The sequence below is a fragment of the Triticum urartu genome, unplaced genomic scaffold, assembly GCF_056163025.1.
Source record: "Triticum urartu cultivar PI428250 unplaced genomic scaffold, HENAU_Tu73 scaffold2, whole genome shotgun sequence".
Classification (NCBI taxonomy): Eukaryota; Viridiplantae; Streptophyta; class Magnoliopsida; order Poales; family Poaceae; genus Triticum; species Triticum urartu.
In genome coordinates, this window is record NW_028260368.1 from 14,851,619 (window position 1) to 14,858,252 (window position 6,634).

The 6,634-nt window shown below is 30.9% G+C and overlaps 1 non-coding gene across 1 annotated transcript; it reads left to right on the forward strand.

Moving 5' to 3' along the window:
• Positions 1-5,265: 5,265 nt before the first annotated feature.
• Positions 5,266-5,345, forward strand: TRNAL-UAG (transfer RNA leucine (anticodon UAG)). Its single transcript has one exon. It is a non-coding gene; the product is annotated as a tRNA-Leu (tRNA).
• The last annotated feature ends 1,289 nt before the right edge of the window (positions 5,346-6,634 follow it).

Below are 6,634 nucleotides of genomic sequence, written 5' to 3' on the forward strand. Positions count from 1 at the left end.
GGCCAAGCGTCTTAATACATATGCAAAAAAATTCATTATTGGCCCACCATTGATTAGAAGATTTAGCTTGTATGAATCGCTATTGGTTTGATACGAATAATGACAATCGTTTCAGTATGTTAAGGATACAGATGTATCCACAATTCATTTAGAGTTACTTAATAGTCTATTTCTTATACCATATCTCTATCCCGTGAAATTCTCGAGCCAAAAGATGGATGCATATGCTGTGTTTCATTTTGCTAAATGATATCAATTAAATGGTGTATCAATTCCATAAATTGCATATAGCAATAAATAAATCAGCAAAATTCTTTCTAATATTTTAGATAGAAGAAACATTTCTTCTATCTAAAATATTAGAAAGAATGTACCCTTCTATCCAAATCCAATTTGCATCGATAAAATAAATCCAAATTCCAGTAGTAGATGAATAATTGCAAATTTGTGTGTGTACGAGATTAGAATAACTTCAAAATAACTGACATAATTTTGTATTTTTCCTGATCAGAAAAATACATGAAAAAGAAAGGAGGTAGAAAAATTTTTGGATTTATGGTTAAAGAAGAAAAAGAAGAAAACAGGGGTTCTGTTGAATTTCAAGTATTCAGTTTCACCAATAAGATACGGAGACTTGCTTCACATTTGGAATTACACAAAAAAGATTTTTCATCGGAAAGAGGTCTACGAAGACTTTTGGGAAAACGTCGACGTTTGCTGGCTTATTTGGCAAAGAAAAATAGAGTACGTTATAAGAAATTAATCGGTCAGTTGAATATTCGGGAGCAGTAATTTAATCGTTCAAATTTTTTTCTTGTTTTATTATTTTTTTAGTAGTCTTATAGTAGTCTTAGATTTTTCATTTTGATGAGCCTCGCTTTGAGGAATTCATGGAATAATCCATTTTCATGGAATAATGAATTAAGGAAGAAAGGATATGAGTCTACCGCTTACAAGAAAAGATCTCATGATAGTCAATATGGGCCCTCAACACCCATCAATGCATGGTGTTCTTCGACTGATCGTTACTCTCGATGGTGAGGATGTTATTGATTGTGAACCCATATTAGGGTATTTACACAGAGGAATGGAAAAAATCGCGGAAAACCGAACTATTATACAATACTTACCTTATGTAACAAGGATATAGAGAGATTGTAGAAAGGGGATAGGATAGTTATTTTTGCAAGAGACTTGTTGTAAATTCCTTAACTTAAGAAAGAAAAAAGAATAAAAACACAGATACATAACATAAAAAAAAGAATAAATAAGACGAGATTCGACCTCCCCCTACATATTTAATTTCCTCTCCTATACAAAAACTAGCAAGACCCACTCCATTGGTAATTCCATCAATAACACCCTTATCAAAAAACTCCGTGAGTTCGGTTAACCCTCTTATACCGAGGGTAAAGACCCTAGTATAGAAAATATCTATATAACCACGATTATATGACCAACTGTATATATTTTTTTTTACTTGATCTAAAAATTCTTTTTTAGGATTTCCTTTGTAAAAAGAGTTTATTAAATCCAAATTCTGAAAAAAAGAATAAGCGGATCCATAGAAGATATATGCTATGAATAAACCAAAGATAGCTAGACTTACAGAAGAAATTGCATTAGTAATAAATTCATATGAATTTACAAAAGAATTAGAACTTTCCTGGGTAAAGTTTATTGAGGGAGTTAACCACTTTGATAATATGGTTAACTCTGCTATTCCATTACCAATTCCTCCATTATCAAAAGAGATTCCTATGAATCCAATGAACAAAGTGAAAAGTAGTAATATAAGAAGAGGAAATAACATAGTATTTCCCGTTTCATGCGGATAGGCAAAAGTTTTTTTAGCCCCAAAAGACGTAGTAAAGGATCCTATCCTATTTCTTGTATTACCTTGAATTTTTGGTATATTTTGTGAAAAAAAAGAAACTCCACTCTTCGTTGTTGATAAAACGAAATCCCTATTCACTCCTTTGGGTATCCTTTTTCCCCATAAGGATATTGAATACAAGGAACTCTCTTTAGTGCTACTGTAATTTTGAAAATGAACACGCAAATACCCATCAAATGTAAGTAAATATATCCGAAACATATAAAAGGCAGTTAATCCTGCAGTAAAGGAGGCTATTATTCCAAAAAAGGGCGAATACAACCAACTATTACTAAGGATTTCATCTTTGGACCAGAAGCAAGCAAGAGAGGGAATACCACAAAGAGAAAGTGTACCCCATAAAAAAGTAGTTCTTGTGATTGGAATGTATTTTCTTAAACCGCCCATAAGAACCATATTTTGACTTTTATCTGGTGAATATCCAACAAGAGGTTCCATTGAATGAATAACGGATCCGGATCCCAAGAACAATAAAGCTTTTGAATAAGCATGAGTGATCAAATGGAATAAAGCAGCTTGATAAGAACCTATACCTAGAGCTAACATCATATAACCCAATTGAGACATTGTAGAATAGGCTAAGCTTCTTTTAATATCTCTCTGAGCAAGAGCTAAAGTAGCTCCTAAGAATAGTGTTATTGTACCTACTAAAGAAATAAAACTCATTATCAAAGGTAAAGATATGAAAAGAGGAAGAAGTCGAGCTAGAAGAAAAATTCCCGCAGCAACCATAGTTGCTGCGTGTATAAGAGCCGAAATAGGAGTGGGCCCTTCCATAGCATCGGGTAACCATACGTGAAGAGGGAATTGTGCGGATTTCGCAACTGCACCAAGGAATAATAAAAAAGCACACAAAGTAGTAAGTAAAGAGTTAATTCCATTATTAGGAATCCAGTTATTAGCTATTTTGAACAAATCCCTAAACTCTAAACTACCTGTTATCCAAAAAAAACCTAAAATTCCTAATAATAGACCAAAATCCCCTACACGATTAGTTACAAAAGCTTTTTGACAAGCACTCGCTGCGATTGGTCGTGTAAACCAAAAGCCTATCAATAAATAAGAACACATTCCCACGAGTTCCCAAAAAAAATAAATTTGTATCAAATTGGAGCTAGTAACCAATCCCAACATGGAAGTATTGAAAAAACTTATATAAACAAAAAATCTCAAATATCCTTCATCGTGAGACATATAACCATCACTATAAATAAGAACCAGGATTCCTACAGTAGTAATTAGTATTAACATAATAGAAGTAAGTGGGTCAATCAAGTATCCAAATTCTAAAGAAAAATCATTATTGACGGTCCAAGACCATAGATATTGATAGATCGAACTTCCATTTATTTGTTGAATAGACAGTTGAACTGAGAATACCATAGCTATACTTAAGAGTAAAACACTAGGAAAAGCCCATATGCGACGAAGATTTTTTGTTGCTGTCGGAATAAGAATAAGGCCAAATCCCATTGACATAATAACTGGAAGTGGGAGAAGAGGGATTACCCATGCATATTGATATGTATGTTCCATAAGAAAAGAAATTGCAATTTTTACTTCAATTTTTACTTCAATTTTTCTATAAAATTGTTTCCGATTCACCAAACCAATTCTTATCTCTTTCTGAAAGAATAAATAAAAAGAATAAGAAAAAATACTGAAATTCTTAATTTTTCCAAAATTTATCTCATTGAAATAATTAAAAATTAAGAATGGGTTTAGTTGGTTAAATTAAAAAAGTTAATAAAATAACTAGGTAACGAAGTTATTTTATTAACTAAATAAAGATATTTATAAAAATAAAAAAAAAAAAGTGGAATCATTTTACTTTCTATTCATAATTCATTTTTATATTTCTTTAAAACAAAGATGAAACAGCTCTCTTGTTCCATAATTAACTGATTGAGTGAATTCCAATGAAAACCTATGTTTATAAGAAATTATCGAATAGTCCTTACTTCATATAGAACTAAAATTCTAATGACTATAAATTACCTAAGTTTTAGAATGTCTTGTTTAAGAGACTCAGTATTTTTTGTTTTGATTGGAATTCCTTTCCTTTATGGAATACCATTCTGAACTTAATTAACTATTTTCATTTTCCCTTCTTTTTATCCCCCCGTCTTATCTTATATGGGGGATAGGCTTCCATACCATATATCTATATATGGAGTATACTTGATATATAAATAGATATAAATAGATTTAAATGAGAAACCCTTCTATATATTCTATATTATTAAAAAAAAAGTATAAAATATATAAAGAAAAAATGTTAAAAAATTCTTGTTGTCTTATCCGCATTAGACAAAATGAAGTAAAAAATAATTCAAAATTTAAGTATCTTTCAGTATCTAAGTATAAATACTAATAAAAAGAAGAAAGAAGGATTGATTTGCAGCAATAGATGTCTTTCACATACAACTAGAAAAAAGTAATTTCCTTTTTGAATGGCAGTTCCAAAAAAACGTACTTCAATGTCAAAAAAGCGTATTCGTAAAAATATTTGGAAGAAAAAGACTTATTTTTCCATAGTACAATCTTATTCTTTAGTAAAATCAAGATCATTTTCGAGCGGTAATGAGCATCCAAAACCAAAGGGTTTTTCTGGGCAACAAACAAATAATAAGATTTTGGAATAATATGAATTGACTTATCAAAAAAGAATTCCAATTATTTAATAATTTGGATTCTTCTTTGAATGTACTTTTATGTGTCGAATTACTCGGTACAATATTCTTAGAACAAAAAACCCCTCTTATCTTATATATACAAGAAAAAAAAAGTTTTGTTTGGTATACTGTGTGCTAAGTATTCTTTTCCTATCAATGAACTTTTCATAATTTTCCTAATAGAATCCTCATATTCTATTAGGAAAATTATGAAAAGTGGAGTATTCTTACAATAGGACTTACAACTTCCACCTATCTTCTCCAAAATCATAAGGTTAGTAAATCTTATTAATAAGAGCATAAAGACTTTCATTCTAGAAATTTTTAAAAAATCCAAAAAGCCTTTTCTATTTATCCATTTTATTTTAATTTCATCATTAAATAGAAACCCTTTTGGATTTTTTTCATTGTATTGAAAGAATTTTCAAAATGTAAAGGGGAAATTAATTAGAAAAAATTAGTTCTATAATTGCAAGTTAGAAAAAAGAAGTTCCAACTCTTTCAAGCAGTGTTTGTGTTTCTATTGGGCAAAGCAAGAGTTTATTGTAAAAAAAAAAAATGGAAACGATACTACCAAACGAAGTCTATTTTAATGAAAACTCTAATGTTCCTAAATTTTATGGACTTTCCCAATATCGACGATTCCCAAGATAATAGCTATTATTCTTTTAAGTTACCTATTATTTGAAGTTAGCCGCCATGGTGAAATTGGTAGACACGCTGCTCTTAGGAAGCAGTGCTCAAGCATCTCGGTTCGAATCCGAGTGGCGGCATTCTTGAAAAAGAATACAATAGATTAGAAATCAATTCGAAATTTACAATTTTGTAATGGGACCTTCCCCTTATGCTATTTGCAACTTTAGAACATATACTAACTCATATCTCTTTCTCAACGATTTCAATTGTGATTACGATTCATTTTATAACCTTATTAGTTCGTGAACTTGGAGGATTACGCGATTCGTCAGAAAAAGGAATGATAGTTACTTTTTTCTCTATAACAGGATTCTTAGTTTCTCGTTGGGCTTCCTCGGGACATTTTCCATTAAGTAATTTATATGAGTCATTGATCTTCCTTTCATGGGCCCTGTATATTCTTCATACCATTCCTAAAATACAGAACTCTAAAAATGATTTAAGCACAATAACTACGCCAAGTACTATTTTAACGCAAGGCTTTGCCACATCGGGTCTTTTAACTGAAATGCATCAATCCACGATACTAGTACCTGCTCTACAATCTCAGTGGTTAATGATGCATGTCAGTATGATGTTATTAAGCTATGCAACTCTTTTGTGCGGATCCTTATTATCTGCCGCTATTCTAATCATTAGATTTCGAAATAATTTCCATTTCTTTTCTAAAAAGAAAAAAAATGTTTTAAATAAAACATTTTTCTTTAGTGATATTAAATATTTTTATGCAAAAAGAAGTGCTTTAAAAAGAACCTCTGTCCCTTCATTTCCAAATTATTACAAATATCAATTAACGGAGCGTTTGGATTCTTGGAGTTATCGTGTCATTAGCCTAGGATTTACCCTTTTAACCGTAGGTATTCTTTGTGGAGCAGTATGGGCTAATGAGGCCTGGGGATCCTATTGGAATTGGGATCCTAAGGAAACTTGGGCATTTATTACTTGGACCATATTCGCAATTTATTTACATAGTAGAACAAATCCAAATTGGAAGGGTACGAATTCTGCACTTATAGCTTTGATAGGATTTCTTATAATTTGGATTTGTTATTTTGGTATAAATCTATTAGGAATAGGCTTACATAGTTATGGTTCGTTTACATTAACACCTAAATGATTACATAAAATAAAACCTTCATGAAATGAAGGTTTTTACTTTTATGTTTTATTTGAGAACCCCTTGAACGCCTTATCAAAGGGTTCTCAAAAATTCGAGATAGATCTAATTATACTTTTTTACTTATTTCTGCATTATATACTTTTTTACTTATTTCTGCATTAATAGAGCAGACGAGTAAAAAAAAGCAAACCTATTTAGGATAATAATTGGATAAGAGAGCCTCTACCCTGTCAACGGATAGGGAGA